Below are 19,136 nucleotides of genomic sequence, written 5' to 3' on the forward strand. Positions count from 1 at the left end.
GTACATTTAGAAGTACTAAAATGTATAAAACATATTTACAGTCGGAACTTGGTTTTTGAATTTACAAGGTTTCTTTTAGCACTTCATCATGTGTTATGCACAGCTGCATTGTGTTTGAAATGTGGATTTGTCAGTCTCGATCTCCAGATGCATGATGCAGGTTTAGTGTCCGGATCGATGAAGCCCAGGCTCCTGAACTCCTGTCCCTTTGTCACTCTTCACAGAAGGGTTCTCCATTCTTTGCAGTGCCACTACAGTATATGGGTCAAGGATATGATCAAGTAGAGTGGCACACCAATAATGATCCTTTGAGTGGTGTGACCCGTGTCGGAGTGGTGGGTTGCTTTGCCTGACGCAGTGGGGACCAGATGATTCCAAAGATTGAGTTACCCTCCAGGCACATCTGCAACTTCAAAGAAAGACCTTTAGAAAAACTGCAGTGTATTTCTGCTTCATACACACAGACAAGGGGAAATCATCAATCTCCGAACTGAAGAAGCAGCGATTAGACCTTCAAAAGCTGTCTTTTATTACTGGTTAATCAATTTCTGATTCAGTTTGCAAGGGCCAACGGCACTCAAAAAAGAAAAAGCCAGTCAAAAGCAATGACATTAAAATGGGGATTTTGTTGTACCATAGGGTATATTTACAGAAATAAACTTTAAACACGATCATTAATATGTATCACATTTCATGATTTCATAATACTACAGAACATACTGAAGACTGAAGGTGTTTAAAATTGATGCAGTAAGAAAAATAACCCTAAAGTTAGCGAAATTACACAAGTGGGCTTTCATTGGATTCGATACACATGGTAGTTCCATTGAAGGTGAAACAGCTTGCATAGGAAATACTTCATTCTGGGGAATGAAACCACTGTTCCCTTTCCACACCCTTGCACTGTTTAGGATCGCACATATACAGGGCATCTTTAGTTGATGAAACAAGCCTCATAGCACACTCTTTATGAAACCCTATTCACTGAAAGTGCACTTCTGGTCGTGGCACCCTGGAGGTGACATTATAACCTTTATAACCTTTGACTGTGAAATGTGACATACTAAAAATTCTGTGTCTAGCTTTATATTTAATCATTGTGTTCTGATATTGACGCTAGGTTTGAAGTCAATTCTGATTACTAGGACTTACATTTACTAGAGTCTATTGTATTTGACATGTCTATCAATTAAAATCACTGGGGAATGTTTAAACTCTGGACTCTTTTTGTAAAATATTCTCATAGAGCAGGGCTATCTGTTCAACAGATGACTCTTTTGTCCCATGTAAGGTTTTTAATGGTGTAGAAGTCACACTGCAGCATGTTGAGGCTGTACAGTCATGCTGCAGCGTGTTGAGGCTGTACAGTCACGCTGCAGCATGTTGAGGCTGTACAGTCACAGTGCAGCATGTTGAGGCTGTACAGTCACGCTGCAGCATGTTGAGGCTGTGCAGTCACAGTGCAGCATGTTGAGGCTGTACAGTCACAATGCAGCATGTTGAGGCTGTACAGTCACACTGCAGCATGTTGAGGCTGTACAGTCACGCTGCAGCATGTTGAGGCTGTACAGTCACGCTGCAGCATGTTGAGGCTGTACAGTCACAGTGCAGCATGTTGAGGCTGTACAGTCACGCTGCAGCATGTTGAGGCTGTAGCAGTCACAGTCATGCAGCATGTTGAGGCTGTACAGTCACGCTGCAGCATGTTGAGGCTGTACAGTCACGCTGCAGCATGTTGAGGCTGTGCAGTCACGCTGCAGCATGTTGAGGCTGTACAGTCACGCTGCAGCATGTTGAGGCTGTGCAGTCACGCTGCAGCATGTTGAGGCTGTACAGTCACGCTGCAGCGTTTTGAGGCTGTACAGTCACGCTGCAGCGTTTTGAGGCTGTACAGTCACGCTGCAGCGTTTTGAGGCTGTACAGTCACGCTGCAGCATGTTGAGGCTGTACAGTCACAGTGCAGCATTTTGAGGCTGTACAGTCACGCTGCAGCATTTTGAGGCTGTACAGTCACGCTGCAGCGTTTTGAGGCTGTACAGTCACGCTGCAGCATTTTGAGGCTGTACAGTCACGCTGCAGCATGTTGAGGCTGTACAGTCACGCTGCAGCATGTTGAGGCTGTGCAGTCACGGTGCAGCATGTTGAGGCTGTACAGTCACGCTGCAGCATGTTGAGGCTGTACAGTCACGGTGCAGCATGTTGAGGCTGTACAGTCACGCTGCAGCATGTTGAGGCTGTACAGTCACGCTGCAGCATGTTGAGGCTGTACAGTCACGCTGCAGCATGTTGAGGCTGTACAGTCACGCTGCAGCATGTTGAGGCTGTGCAGTCACAGTGCAGCATGTTGAGGCTGTACAGTCACAATGCAGCATGTTGAGGCTGTACAGTCACGCTGCAGCATGTTGAGGCTGTGCAGTCACGCATGTTGAGGCTGTACAGTCACGCTGCAGCATGTTGAGGCTGTACAGTCACAGTGCAGCATGTTGAGGCTGTACAGTCACGCTGCAGCATGTTGAGGCTGTACAGTCACGCTGCAGCATGTTGAGGCTGTGCAGTCACGCTGCAGCATGTTGAGGCTGTACAGTCACGCTGCAGCATGTTGAGGCTGTGCAGTCACGCTGCAGCATGTTGAGGCTGTACAGTCACGCTGCAGCGTTTTGAGGCTGTACAGTCACGCTGCAGCGTTTTGAGGCTGTACAGTCACGCTGCAGCGTTTTGAGGCTGTACAGTCACGCTGCAGCGTTTTGAGGCTGTACAGTCACAGTGCAGCATGTTGAGGCTGTACAGTCACAGTGCAGCATGTTGAGGCTGTACAGTCACGCTGCAGCATGTTGAGGCTGTACAGTCACGCTGCAGCATGTTGAGGCTGTACAGTCACGCTGCAGCATGTTGAGGCTGTACAGTCACGCTGCAGCATGTTGAGGCTGTGCAGTCACAGTGCAGCATGTTGAGGCTGTACAGTCACGCTGCAGCATGTTGAGGCTGTACAGTCACAGTGCAGCATGTTGAGGCTGTACAGTCACGCTGCAGCATGTTGAGGCTGTACAGTCACGCTGCAGCATGTTGAGGCTGTACAGTCACGCTGCAGCATGTTGAGGCTGTACAGTCACGCTGCAGCATGTTGAGGCTGTACAGTCACGCTGCAGCATGTTGAGGCTGTGCAGTCACGGTGCAGCATGTTGAGGCTGTGCAGTCACGGTGCAGCATGTTGAGGCTGTGCAGTCACGGTGCAGCATGTTGAGGCTGTGCAGTCACAGTGCAGCATGTTGAGGCTGTGCAGTCACAGTGCAGCATGTTGAGGCTGTACAGTCACAGTGCAGCATGTTGAGGCTGTACAGTCACACTGCAGCATGTTGAGGCTGTGCAGTCACACTGCAGCATGTTGAGGCTGTGCAGTCACGCTGCAGCATTTTGAGGCTGTACAGTCACGCTGCAGCATGTTGAGGCTGTGCAGTCACAGTGCAGCATGTTGAGGCTGTACAGTCACGCTGCAGCATGTTGAGGCTGTACAGTCACGCTGCAGCATTTTGAGGCTGTACAGTCACGCTGCAGTATGTTGAGGCTGTACAGTCACAATGCAGCATGTTGAGGCTGTACAGTCACAATGCAGCATGTTGAGGCTGTACAGTCACGCTGCAGCATGTTGAGGCTGTACAGTCACAGTGCAGCATGTTGAGGCTGTACAGTCACAGTGCAGCATGTTGAGGCTGTACAGTCACAGTGCAGCATGTTGAGGCGTACAGTCACAGTGCAGCATGTTGAGGCGTACAGTCACAATGCAGCATGTTGAGGCTGTACAGTCACGCTGCAGCATGTTGAGGCTGTACAGTCACGCTGCAGCATGTTGGCTCTTTTATCTCTGGTTTGGAGTATCTGCTGTAGCAGGGCCTGTGCTTGACTGCATTGTAAAAATGCTGGAATCAAGCGCACAGATGCTTTCAAACAAAATGTACTGAAAAACAAGTAGAAGCTACACAGTTATATGCTTGAAAAGTTGCAGTTTTGTCTTGGGCTTGTTGTGAAGCTTGTGGTCTCCAGCATTCCCTGGTAAGATTGAGAAGTTGTGCTCTTTGTGGTGCTGTAAACACCAGTGAAGAATGGGAGAGCTGTTCCTTTCATGTTTGTGGCGAGAAGATCACAGGGTGCAGACATACTGCAGTTTAGCTTGGTGACAGTGAAAGGCTGCTGTTGTGGCCTCTGACAGGATGGAGTCCATGTTTATCAGCATTTCAAGCTTGTCAGTATAATGGTTGAATTGTTGCTGGGTGCTGGATGTGCCTGACTGATTTCTACACTGATATAGAATTCATCCATTCTCATAACATCTAGGCTTTGGGTTTTTAATTCACATTTATCTTCTTGCCCCACCAGTAAACCAGCAGGTGGAAGTCAGTCTATATAAGCAGTACTCACTTGTGCAGCCATTATCCCAATTGGTACCATAATTAAAGCTAATAAAATAATTCTGTAAGTCTTGCCTGTGCATATCCATTCTAAAAGAAGCACATATATTTATGGTATATACAGTATCTATAACCTGATGTCAGCATGTCTTATAAAAAGCTGTGTTTCTCTGCCTTACTTTCAGCTAGTCAGTTACTGTTTCATTTCCAGGCGCTCTCGCATCTTTAGGGTCGAAGCATGGCCCTGGCAGCTGATTGGTTACTGAAAGGTGAAAAGGACCTTGGAAATGCAGGACTAGCTGAAAGTAAGAGATGCAGGGAGATCTCCCTGTAGCCTACAACAGCATCAGCTATCATATTGAAACGAATCCGTGTTTACTGTAACTGTGCTTCTGTCTAAAGGGCACGTTTGAGACCTGTGCAGCCAATGGAAGTGCAAACAGGTAAGAGTCATTGAATTATCTGAGTATATACAATTACTTCACATGGGTAACAAGAGAAGTTACACTTCTAATGTTGTGGTGAAGTGTGAGATTACAATTCATTAAAATGAGACCGCTTCTGCAGTTTACCGACATTTATCCTGTATACATTTATTTCAGTCAAACTGTAACTTTTTTGGAATTTGTCGTTTAACGAGCTTTACCGATTAATATTGAAAGGTAGCAAGCCTACACCACCCAATCACACACTGACTGTGTAAGATGGAACATGGCGGCAGGGAGGTGGGGGTAGGGCTCCCGTTACATTGTGGGCAAGTTGCCCATGTAGTGCATTTACTGTGGGAAGGGCAATGTACCTGCGGTTTACCCAAAGGGCAAGTAAAGACCTAAGTGCGCCTTCCATCCTTTCTTATGATCTGATATACTAATGTCTATAGATTCTGTTTTTATCCTGCTAACACGCTGTCATACATCCGACCTCTTAAGCAATGTAGTTCCATCCTCTTTCCTCATAGCAAATACAAGTGCCATCACCTCAATAAAAAAAGATGATTTTGCTCTTGTTTAGAAAGCTGTTGGTTTTAACATTAGGCTGATTCACGTTGCTTTAGGGTAAGAGATGTACATGATTTTACCAGCAATTTGTTAATCTGTTTTTAACCAACCTGTTCTTTACGCTTAAGATCCACTTAAAAGTGTTTTCGTTCCCAAACAGACTGGCAGGTCTGAAAAAATTCTTGAGAGAGTTATTTTAAAAATGTGAAAAAAAACCTCACTAACCAGTGTGGCATTTAACGATCTGGCCATGTTTAGAAAAATAGCATTCCATGCGTAGCATGCCTACAATATCAAAAGGTAGTGAAGGAATTAAACCAAAGCATTGCCACAGAAACCAGACACTTAACATGTCTTAGATTTGAATCAAGCAAAAATAAGTTAAGTATTTAAATTGAACAGTATGGCGTGTTTAATTTGGAATAATTTCCATGTGAAAAGACCAGGGCTTCTTATTTACCATTGTGAGAGCCTGGGGAGAGGATAAGGATAAATGTAGTCCAGGACAGTTTGATGCAGGACTACATCCCCCAGAAAGCCTTGTGATTGGAATAAGAGCCTGGATGGGAAACACCTGGCTCTATTGAAATGAGGGACACCTGCCTGTAGTTAAGCAGACAGGTATGTATGTAAGCAGGTCGAAATGTTTGGTCTGGGTCTGTGTTAGGCGACACCTAGGGCAACCTGAGGAAAGCATATCTGGTTTGGTTACTGGTAAACAGCGGGGCTCTCTGGTTCTAGTTAAGCACTTGGGAACAGTTTAGTTAGCACTCCTTTGAGGAGTTAGGCTTTTGTGTTGTTTGATTTGTTTTGTGTTTAAATACATATACAGGCACTGCCCTGTTGTTGAAATATATCTGTGGTCCAGTGTGTATTCATTTTACACAAGAAGATCCTGAAAATGGCAAGACAAACCCTGGTTTGCCACACCGTGTGAAGAGACTTTCTCTTTTCTGTTTTAAAGCAATAACAAAAGCATTTCAGTTAAGACTTGGTCTTTATGTGGTTTCAGTATCGAAAAGACACTGAACCTGATGTAGAACGCTTAACAGCGGTGGTACCTATTCATTCACTGTCCTGGGTACATTTCTGGTGGAGTAGACTTTATACCAGTGAACATAGATTATGTTTCCTTTCCTCTCAAACCTATATCCAACTGGAGCACAAATGTAAAAATAATGTAACGCATTGTTCTATAATAAACATTTCTTAATTAATTCACATACCTCCAGTATTTCCCGGATAGTATAATTCATTCACAGCAACATGTTGATTTCTGCCAGTTCAAACCCAAACTGGTTTGATCTCAGACTGCTGCCAATGGAAACAAACAGGACTGATTTCAAATAACTTTGAGCTGGGTCCCCCCTTTTGAGTCCAATACATTGCTGCAGACGTGCAGACCACACTGTGAATGTTAACCACGCTGTTCTGAAACCACACTTATCAGTCTGACTAATAAAAGTCTGACCCTGAAAGCTGCTTGATCCTGCTTCTCAACCTTTCTTACTCTTGTTTTAAGCGTAATGATAAATTGCACATGCTAAGCCGCACAGTAAGGCTCTGCTAAAAAATGCGAATGCCTCAGAACAAAATAATAAACTGCCATTGTTATCTAAAAGCAATGAATCACACAAAGATGGGGCCGTTAGGAGCCTCTATAACCATGAATATGGCAGCCAAGTTTGCGAGATATCCAGTCCCTTACGTGTTTAGATCGAGCAGAATTTATTACATGAGAAAACTGACTAAACAATGCATGGGACTGGATGCTAACATGTGAGCCCTAATGGAAATCCCAGGCTCCTAGGCCTCTGTGCTCAGCTTCCCATATGCACTGCACTCTGGAGATAGCATTTAGTTGTGAAGGTGTGTGGGGACCTCATTCCTGGCACTATGTTTGGCTAAAGCGGTGGTCCTTTCTTAGCTTTCCAGGGGCTCACAGTGCTGTCTCTGTATTTATATTGGGAGACTGGGATTGTGAACTATGTTCAGAGAATGACATCCCTGTTTCGCTTGTTCCACAGTTTCACAAACGTAAAAGGAATTTAAATGTGTGTGCTTTTTTCACAATACTAAAAAATGTTGATGATACATTATGTTTAGAAAACAAAATGTATTATAAATCACAACAGTGAAGATGGGACTCAGGAATAACTATGAAAAGGAGATTCATTGTTTCACCTGAATTGTGCTGCAGTGTTGTATGAGCAAGATGACAGCTGAACACAGGGTCAGTGTTCTGGAATTTCAACACATCCAAACTGGAATTCTACACATATTACACTGTGTAACACAATTTTTGTTCCTGGGTAGTAAGTGTTATTTCCTAATTGCTTATGCCTCAAAAGTATAGAAAATGGCTATTATTCTCCACAAACTTTGCTTTAAATACAGTATAATCGTAAATCTCAAAAAACTACTCACTTCTAAATCTTTTGTAGTCATTTTTGTATTACTTTATTATAAATACATGTTAATTTGGATTCATATGTTGTTTTTTTCTGACTTTATGTGAACGAAAAGACACACATTTGCCCGTTTTCCCATTGGAAATAGTGATATTTTGAAATATCACTGTCCTGGTCACAAAAGCAAAGTTTGTGGGGAATAATAACCATTTTCTATACTTTTGAGGCATAAGCAATTAGGAAATAACACTTACTACCCAGGAACAAAAAAAAATAATAATTTGTTACACGGTGTTATCCTATCGTTCACTTCAAAATGATCCGATTGGTTTCTTTCTTTGTATTAGAAAAGTTTTTAAATGTAATCCTTGAGAAAGCTTAAGAATGAGAAGAGGCCATTTGTCCCATTGATGCTTGTCAGGTTCCTCATTGCTGATTGATCTCAAAACATTGATCAATCATCTACTAGGAATTGGAAGAGTCATATGGTCTAACCAAGGGTTTAACTCTACATTTACATTTGTAAAAATGTTGATACTGTCTCTTTGCGAGGAGGTTGAAAAAGGATTACAGTTTGTACATTCTTCAACATTTTGAGCGTGCCTGTTTGTGACAGTTGCATCTGGAAGACATAGTGTTGTGTTGCTCTTTTACCTCGGCAAGGCAGGGTGTGTGCCTGTGGTTCTTAGCAAACAGTGCTGATTCAGCTGCATTGAAGTATGGAAAGCAACCCCTGCCCCATCCTGTCCCTGATGCTCCCACAAATGCAACCCATGGAAAGCATCATAACACAAGCCACCACAGTGCACAAAAGTGCAACACAAACTCACCTGATTCCAAACTGTACTGCTGGCATGCTAAAGCTTTGTGTGAAAGCCCCTGGGAACCCCCAGAATGAAAATGAGCAGCATATCACTCCAAGCAATCCTGTCATTGGAATGGGGTTCCAGTGATATAAACGCTCTTTATGCTTAGCAATTGAGACCGTCTTTTATTTTGTTATACCTTTTTTGTCTGTATTTAGGAATAGATAGATAAATAATATATTCAATAAATATTAACAAAAAAGTAACCACATGTGTTCTCATGTTAGTAAGCTAGTTGCTAACAATCACTAAACTAAAAAAAAAAACACCCAGTAAAAGTGTTACCCCTCAGTACATTTGTATGTGCCTGTTTACAAAAATTGGTACAAACGGAAAATGCGTTCAAAAATGTTCTTGTTCTCAAACATTAGTGACAATTAAAAATAAATAAATACATTATTTTAACTTCTACACCAGTCTATTGCCAGTTTAATTTTGTTTTGTTTGGTATAAGCAGTTTAAACGGCTAGTTTCACAGACTGCAGTTTGCAGTAATCTGTACCGGAGATAACATTAGGCGCAGTCCAAGAAAAGTGCTAATCTGAGTTTCTGAAACCAGCTGAAAGTGTGTCAGGTGTTGGGTTTCTGCACTTTATAATCCTCATGCCCATATGGAAGAGGCAGGGAGTCCAAATGAATCCACCCCCTATAAAATACAAACGATTATCTTTGCCACTTCCACTTCAAAGTCTACTAGCTGCTAATGTGTGAGGAGGGGGCTACAGTACCCCCACTAAAACACTTTCCATTTTACAGCTTGTTTCAAGTTCAAAGTCAAGGAGAGTTGAGCCTGTAATCCCACAGAGGTAATGCTTTCCCCATGTAAACAGGAAGTGCTCCAGATGTGAAGCATTATGGGATGTCTACAAGCAAGAGAAGGCTTCATTGGGGCGACTTTCAAAAGTGTTCCCACCTATCAAAATATTTACAGACCATTATTTCTTTAAGTGCATGTCCTACAAGGCAAGAAGAGAAACCCGTGCCGTTTCATTCATATGTAAACACTTTTACATGCAGAGTAACTACCAGAGCAGCTTTTGAGAGTTCAGATTGGGGTCAGTCATACTTTACAATTGTAAGCATGAAAGGATTCTCATATGAGAATACTGAACTTACAAACTCTTGCTTAAAGTTGTGCTCTTATTAAAACTATGCAAAATCACTAAGAATTCAATATTGTGCATGAGATGAGGTCAGATCTTGGTCAGCTTGTTTTGTTAAAAGGGAGTTCAAATAAAACTATCTGAATGCCCCACAAGGATATGACATTCAGGATCCATTTATATTATTATAACTGGAGAGTTATCCAGTTGTGAGGACATCTGGCAGAATTCCATGAATGCATTTCTGGTTTTGTATGTTTAGAGAATAAAGCCTTTGAAAAGTCCATTAGTGGACTCACACCTCCACATTCCAGGTAGTGTGCTCTCAGCTGGCAGCAAGCCACATGCTTGTTCTTGAGACAATGGCTTGCTTTTTATAATGCTCAGCAGTGATCTGGTAAGAATGCCTCGGATAAAGAGTAGATTGAGAGGCTGTGCTTTTTGCAGTCCGTTTACAGTGAAATATGGGCACAACTTTGAGAAAATGTCTTTACTCTGTCAACGCTTTTTAATTTTGCAGTGTGACTCATAATTCAGAGTCAGAGTGGGAATATAATTCCTACTATGGAATTTCTCTGACATTTCTAAAAACTGCAGTTGTCGGAAAACTTGCATTGTATTATACATATAAATACCAACATTAATGCCAATATGTTTTGTCCTGCTAATATAAATAAAACATGTATTATACATCAAAACTAACTTGAGAATGGTGGTGGTTGTTCTCATTTACCCTCATTTTGAATGAGACAGCTGTAGAGTTGTGTTGCTTCCCTGAGCTACAGCAGAGCTTGTGTGGAATACAAATAACCTCCTTCAGCTGAAGATGGGGCCCAGTTTAGCTTACAGAGCAAATGGAAGGATTATAATCACTAAATGTGTTACAAGTAATAGGATCCCATCTGCCTCCGCACACATTCTCATGTGTAACTTCCTGTAGGACGGGTGTGTGAGGCTCAGGTGGGGTCTTTATACCTGGAACACAGGAAGTACACAGGTACAATAGGCAGCTGGGCACTGCCAGATGTATTGTGTTGTGGAAGGATAATTCAGCCAAGTCAAAGTTTAAGCAAAGTCTGGAAAACGTAATGTTCTACAGCAAACCAGTAAGGATTTCACTGGATTCAGAGTCAATATGAGTCTCAAATGAGAGATCAGGAATAATAAGCAAGCCATATCTGTTTCATTTCAAGCTTTGGGATTGTGTTGAAATGTATAGTAAACAAAACAAGGGGGAGCTATTCTGTTAACAGCTCCTTCAGTTCCCAGCCAAGATGAGAGTGGTGACACACTCGCCCTTCCTCTGAACTTTTAACATGACAAAGGATTAATTTTCTAATACAGAAAATGAGGATATTATACGCCTGTATTTTTAAGGAGCTTCAATCTAGCACAAATATTTAAATTAAGAATTAAACGCAAGCATACGACATAACTCTACATTTTCTTTTTTCATGGTTTGTCGTCCACATGTTCAACAGAAACCACAGGGTACATGAGTCAAGAAATCAGGGTATTGGATAAGCTGGCATTCTGACACCTTCAGCCCAAACAGCATGTCAGTGATACCTACAGAGCCGTCAAAATGATCCTTTTTTCTTTAATGTAGTAGTCGCCATTTATTTTTATTTTTTTCTCCCCAATTTTATAATGCCCAATTATTTTTAGGCTTAGCTCACCGCTACCACCCTGTCCGTCAGCCGTCAGCCGCCCGCTTCTTTACAAACTGCGGACTCACCATGCAGCCACTCAAAGCTACAGCGTCGGAGGACAACGCAGCCCCTAGGCAGCTTACAGGCAAGCCTGCAGGCGCCCAGCCAGACCACAGGGGTCACTGGTGCGAGGTGAGCTACCCCTTCCTCCCACCGGGTGGCGCTCGGCCAATTGTGCGCCGCCCCCTGGGAGCTCCCTTGGTTGGCAAAGAAATTACCTAGACTCGAATAGGTGACGTCCAGACTATAGGGCGCATCCTACACTCCATGTGAAGCACCACTCGGGAGCCCTGTCAAAATGATTCTTAACTGTGTCTTTCACACTGTCGCTTAGACCTCATCCACACTCGCGATTTGAGGTGGCCCTGCGCCTCAGGGCCACCTTTTCTCTATGTGAACAGGCAAAAGGCAGAAAAGGCAGCCCAGGGCTGGCTCTGATTTAGGCCGTCATTTTGATGTGGCCGAGGGCCTGCAAGCCTTTGCAAGTGTATGAACGCAACGCAGACCAGGACCGCCTTTTCATATCACACCCAATGTGATTGCGTAGCTCAGTAGACACTCCCATACTCCCACACGCACGAAAGGTAAATAGAAAGCTGAATCCGTGCTAGGCAAGCGGCAGTGGACCAATATTGAAAGGTAATTATTTTTCCATCATACAACTTTAATTATAAAAATCTAACATTTAAAAATTTCTAGTGGGTTAACGTTCAGGTTGTTTCTTTCACATAATGTACAAGCTGCAGTGCATTCATAGTTATGCTTAATTTGTCAATTACATTTTCTTCCTGTTGTTTAGTAACTAAGCGATAAATATAAAAACAGCAGGATTATGGCTCTCAATACTGATGTCTGTAATGCAGCGACTTGACATTCAGCCACCATTGTTTATTTTGCACGCAATGATATACACAGCTACAGAAGTGTGCGTCTTTACATTAGCTGCTTGCTTTGACACACACACATAAAATGCTGTTCTCATCCACGAATATTAAGATTGTTGACACACTATGTGAGGGCGAGACCCTCACGGTAATATTTTCAATGCCGGTTATTGAGATTATTATTGTGAATGTTATTCTACTGGCGCTACAGCAGTGGTTTATTATGCATTGTGCATGTTGTTGAGCAAAGTGTATTTGATATGTGACAGTGTATTGCTGTATTTAGATTAGGGTGCTTCCATTAATGAAGTTGTCATTTACATATGGGACAAGGGTTTTGTTATAGAGCCATATCTTGGGTAATCTTCCAAGAGAAGGGGTAATGCTGATGTTCAGTCTTTACTGGTAATAGTTAAAGACTAGAGAATGATAATAACAATGATTATAATGAGTAAACAATGTAATAGTTTAACGATCGTGTTTGTAAACAAAGAGGGTATTTCTGCAGGTTAAACAAGTACGAATAAATGAGAAGAAACGTCATGTGTTTAACATTATTTAATGCAGTAGTACTATTAGGTGGTCACAGTCAGTGAGTTTGTCTTGTCAATGGCAGTCATTGTGTGCAACCTGATTAGTCATTTGCAATCTGAGTGAAGTATCCATTACGAAAGTAAATATTTATACCTGTCAACACTAACAGGTTGCTGTTTCCCGTGTTCTAAATACCTTTGTGTTCTTGAGAGAATAATCTGATTGTGGGTTGGGGTAAGCTAGGACCGTTACCCCATTACACACCATAACAGTAAGTCAAAATAGTACTTTTTAAAAATTTAATATGTACCAGAAAACTGCTACTGTGCTGCATTGAAAAAAAACATTAAAAAGAAATATCTGCTACAAAATGATTACTGTATCTCCAGGGTAGCTGGGTGCAGGCTATTGTTCCATAAAAAAAAACAAGCAGTTCGCCTCATTTTAGGCCTACTTTTCAGTCACATATGTGAATACACAAAGGCAGCTTAAAAACACAAATGTGAACGGGGTTGCAGACCTGAATATGGGGTGGCTCAGTAGTGTGAATGGGTCTCCAATGCTGTGGGATTGATCTACAAAGAAGCAGACGAGCTCTGATGGACCGAATGACCGCCTCTGTTCTCATATCTCCAATGCTGTGGGATTGATCTACAAAGAAGCAGACGAGCTCTGATGGACCGAATGACCGCCTTTGTTCTCATATCTCCAATGCTGTGGGATTGATCTACAAAGAAGCGGATGAGCTCTGATGGACCGAATGACCGCCTCTGTTCTCATATCTCCAATGCTGTGGGATTGATCTACAATGAAGCGGACGAGCTCTGATGGACCGAATGACCGCCTCTGTTCTCATATCTCCAATGCTGTGGGATTGATCTACAATGAAGCGGACGAGCTCTGATGGACCGAATGACCGCCTCTGTTCTCATATCTCCAATGCTGTGGGATTGATCTACAATGAAGCAGACGAGCTCTGATGGACCGAATGACCGCCTCTGTTCTCATATCTCCAATGCTGTGGGATTGATCTACAATGAAGCGGACGAGCTCTGATGGACCGAATGACCGCCTCTGTTCTCATATCTCCAATGCTGTGGGATTGATCTACAATGAAGCGAACGAGCTCTGATGGACCGAATGACCGCCTCTGTTCTCATATCTCCAATGCTGTGGGATTGATCTACAATGAAGCGGACGAGCTCTGATGGACCGAATGACCGCCTCTGTTCTCATATCTCCAATGCTGTGGGATTGATCTACAATGAAGCGGATGAGCTCTGATGGACCGAATGACCGCCTCTGTTCTCATATCTCCAATGCTGTGGGATTGATCTACAATGAAGCGGATGAGCTCTGATGGACCGAATGACCGCCTCTGTTCTCATATCTCCAATGCTGTGGGATTGATCTACAATGAAGCGGATGAGCTCTGATGGACCGAATGACCGCCTCTGTTCTCATATCTCCATTGCTGTGGGATTGATCTACAATGAAGCGGATGAGCTCTGATGGACCGAATGACCGCCTCTGTTCTCATATCTCCAATGCTGTGGGATTGATCTACAATGAAGCGGATGAGCTCTGATGGACCGAATGACCGCCTCTGTTCTCATATCTCCAATGCTGTGGGATTGATCTACAATGAAGCGGATGAGCTCTGATGGACCGAATGACCGCCTCGACAGAGAGAGTTTCAACCCTGCCAGACCCAGCTACTCTACACTGATATAGACAGAGAGAGTTTCAACCCTGCCAGCCCCACCTACTCTACACTGATATAGACAGAGAGAGTTTCAACCCTGCCAGACCCAGCTACTCTACACTGATATAGACAGAGAGAGTGGGCAGGGATGCAGTTGAAGGTTAAATAGTCTCATGATTTGATTGGAACGAGGAAGGCTGTACAGTCCCAGCACTCATCATGTTCCAAACAAGCTTTCAGTTGAAAGCCAGGTGAAGGCAGATTCAGAGACAGTAATGGTGAGAACTCAGTATTGGATCAACAGAACCTAGAAGCACCCTGAGTGGTTGGAAACAATTAAAATAACAACTGAAGCTACTTCTTCTTGAAGGGTATTTAGACAGGCCCTCATCGTCACACTGTCCAGTATACAGATGCAGTGCTAGGCCTGTCTTAAATTGCATGGTGGTGTATGGAGAGGGAATACAAGGGCAGATATAGACGAGAATCTTGAGTATTTGTATACTGCCAGTGACCGACAACTCACCTGTACTTGGCTTATAAAAGTTTACCTTTGTAAAAGCACAGCAGCATGTAATAAAGCACGTTGAAAGCATGGTGAAGCATAGGTATGTATTGTGAAGCCAAAAAGATTTGATAAAGAATCTTCTAAAAATAAAAACATGGCAAACCATGGTACAGTGTTGGGGAACTGCAGAATTACTATGCAAATTTACAATGGCAAAGTTTTATAAATGTATTTTGCACTAAAATTATTTTAGCAGGGTGTTGGTCATTATTTCACTTGGTGATTTGGGGTTTTAGAATGAATGAAATGCATATCCCTTAATTGTTTGGATTAGTGTATAATCTGTGTATTAGTGTAAATATAATATTTGTGGGTATACACTGTATACACTATAGGAAAGACAGGCAGGACAGAAGAGGAGGAGGGGTAGCGCTATACATAAGAAGCAGTCTTGAAGCCCAGGTGTTAAACTTGGACAAAGAAAATAAAACCGAATCAACATGGGTCAGAATAACGGACAAAAATTCAAAGGGCATAATAATAAGAGCATGCTGTAGACCGCCAGATTCAGACGGTGAGCACAATAATCTGTTTTTACAATGACATTAGAAATGCGTGTAGCAAAGTAGAAGCCATACTAATGGGGGATTTCAACTTCCCCCAAATAAAATGGGAAAACCCGGTGGGTAGCACGAAGGATGAAATAGAAATGGTGGAAATGACAAATGACTGCTTCCTAACACAATTTGTCAAGGCACCGACTAGAGGGGAGGCATGCCTTGATTTAGTCTTTTCAAATAACAAAGATAGAATAACTAAAACAGAGGTCAGAGAACCACTGGCAAACTCAGACCACAACATGGTCTCATTTGAAGTGTTTTTTAAAACCCCAAAAGTAATGACTAAAGCTAAGGTTTACAATTTTAGAAAAGCAAACTATGAAGGTATGAAACAGAGACTAACAGAAGTAGATTGGAGTAAAATAGAGAAAACACCCACAGAAGAAGGATGGTTGTTCTTCAAAAATGTAGTACTAGAGGCGCAAAACAATTATATCCCTAAAGTAGACAAATCTAAATGTAAAACTAAATTGCCAAAATGGTTTAATAGATCAATTTAAAAAAATATTCAGCGAAAAAAGGCACTTTACAGAGCATTAAAAAAGGACCAAAAAGAAAGTACGCAGAAAGAGTGCACGGAACTGCAAACGCAAGTCAAAAAGGAAGTTAGAAAGGCCAAGAGAGAAATAGAAATGAACATTGCTAAGGGAGCTAAAACCATTCCAAAATGTTTTTCCAATATTACAACAGCAAGAGAACATTCAAAGAGGAGATTAAATGTTTAAGAGATACAAATGGCAAAATCGTAGATGAAGAAAAAAAATAGCAAATATATTAAATGATTACTTTTCACAAGTTTTTACAAAGGAAGATACTGACAACATGCCCCACATGTCATCCAGTTCCTATCCAGTTTTAAATAACTTTAGCATAACTGAGGCAGAAGTGTTAAAGGGACTAGGAGCTCTTAAAATAAACAAATCCCCTGGGCCAGATGAGATCCTCCCAGTAGTACTCAAAGAAATGAAAGAAGTAATTTACAAACCGCTAACCAAGATCATGCAGCAGTCTCTTGACACAGGGGTGGTACCTACAGACTGGAAAATTGCAAACGTAATACCGATCCACAAAAAGGGAAACAAAACTGAACCAGGTAACTACAGACCAGTAAGCCTGACTTCTATTATATGCAAACTTATGGAAACTATAATAAGATCCAAAATGGAAAATTACCTATATGGTAACAGGGTCCTGGGAGACAGTCAACATGGTTTTAGGAAAGGGAGATCGTGTCTAACTAACTTGCTTGATTTTTTTGAGGATGCAACATCGATAATGGATAATTGCAAAGGATATGACATGGTTTATTTAGATTTCCAGAAAGCTTTTGACAAAGCCCCGCACAAAAGATTAATTCTCAAACTGAATGCAGTTGGGATTCAAGGAAACACATGTACATGGATTAGGGAGTGGTTAACATGTAGAAAACAGAAAGTACTGATTGGAGGAAAAACCTCAGTATGGAGTGTGGTAACCAGTGGTGTACCACAGGGATCAGTATTAGGTCCTCTGCTATTCCTAATCTACGTTAATGATTTAGATTCTGGTATAGTAAGCAAACTTGTTAAATTTGCAGACAACACAAAAGTAGGAGGAGTGGCAAACACTGTTGCAGCAGCAAAGGTCATTCAAAATGATCTAGACAAGATTCAGAACTGGGCAGACACATGGCAAATGACATTTAATAGAGAAAAGTGTAAGGTACTGCACGCAGGAAATAAAAATGTACATTATAAATATCATATGGGAGATACTGAAATTGGAGAAGGAATCTATGAAAAAGACCTAGGAGTTTTTGTTGACTCAGAAATGTCTTCATCTAGACAATGTGGGGAAGCTATAAAAAAGGCTAACAAGATGCTCGGATACATTGTGAAAAGTGTTGAATTTAAATCAAGGGAAGTAATGTTAAAACTGTACAATGCACTAGTAAGACCTCATCTTGAATATTGTGTTCAGTTCTGGTCACCTCGCTATAAAAAAGATATTGCTGCTCTAGAAAGAGTGCAAAGAAGAGCGACCAGAATTATTCCGGGCTTAAAAGGCATGTCATATGCAGACAGGCTAAAAGAATTGAATCTGTTCAGTCTTGAACAAAGAAGACTACGTGGCGACCTAATTCAAGCATTCAAAATTCTAAAAGGTATTGACAGTGTCGACCCAAGGGACTTTTTCAGCCTGAAAAAAAGAAACAAGGACCAGGGGTCACAAATGGAGTTTAGAAAAAGGGGCATTCAGAACAGAAAATAGGAGACACTTTTTTACACAGAGAATTGTGAGGGTCTGGAATCAACTCCCCAGTAATGTTGTTGAAGCTGACACCCTGGGATCCTTCAAGAAGCTGCTTGATGAGATTTTGGGATCAATAAGCTACTAACAACCAAACGAGCAAGATGGGCCGAATGGCCTCCTCTCGTTTGTAAACTTTCTAATGTTCTTATGTTCTTATGTTCTTATGTTCTTATAATTGAATAATTGAGAATACATTACAATAACGAGTAAAAATAACCAAATGCTGAAAACACCAGTTAATTGACTGTGTACTGGGTAGGGATTGTGGCTGTGAGTAGCAGTATGGAGAGATTGTGCAGAACACACTGTGAAAATGAAAACCTGCTAAACAACCTGCCGTATTATTACAAACAGGAACTAATTAAAATTGTACACGTATTTCACACATTCAAAAACAAGCTTTGAGGAAAAAGGAATAGTGCCAGCAGAAACAGAAACATGCTTAGATAGGATTGGATTTTGTTTGTGTTTTTGTCTGTGTTTGATCTAATCTCTGGTCCATGTTGCTTTGAGAAATTCTTTTCTTACTAACTCCAGCCCTTGTAACAGTGAGAGAATGAGATGCCCTTTCACTCGGGCACCGTGCCTCACGGGAATGCTCCCATCTGTCTGTGTAATGATATCTGCCCTTGTGCCCAGCGCTGGGCAACACTTTCTGTCTTTGTGTGAGAGGGAGCTGCACGCTGCAGACCCAACACTGTGGAAACTGAAATAAAGGTCAGGAGTCCATACAAATGCAGCATACAGGCCCATGTTTATTGAAAATGTAGAACTGGTTCCAATATAATAGATCACATTTATGTGCATTTTCTAATTGGACATAAAGTTATGTGTTGACCAGTGAAATGAAAGAGATCTCTCTGCTTGGCACTTAAATAATTGTTCATGCATATTAACAATAAGATACTGTGCAGTTTATCTTCCTAAATAGACCCAGCTCACTGCAAATGTAACATACATCTATAGCATTGTCTTGTACTGTATACTGTAGCTCACAATTTAACATGCATCTATAGCCTTGGCTTGTTGTACTGTACACTGTAGCTCACAGTTTAGTGCAAATATGAATCCATGTACTTACAATCTGGAGCAATGTTGAA

At 41.9% G+C, this 19,136-nt stretch overlaps 1 protein-coding gene across 5 annotated transcripts in view; it reads left to right on the top strand.

The window, feature by feature from the left end:
* The window catches only part of LOC121328750 (arf-GAP with coiled-coil, ANK repeat and PH domain-containing protein 3-like), a 152,899-nt gene that overhangs the window by 16,274 nt on the left and 117,489 nt on the right, over positions 1-19,136 (top strand). The window lies entirely within an intron of this gene.

This window comes from Polyodon spathula, chromosome 16 (genome assembly GCF_017654505.1).
Source record: "Polyodon spathula isolate WHYD16114869_AA chromosome 16, ASM1765450v1, whole genome shotgun sequence".
NCBI lineage: Eukaryota > Metazoa > Chordata > Actinopteri > Acipenseriformes > Polyodontidae > Polyodon > Polyodon spathula.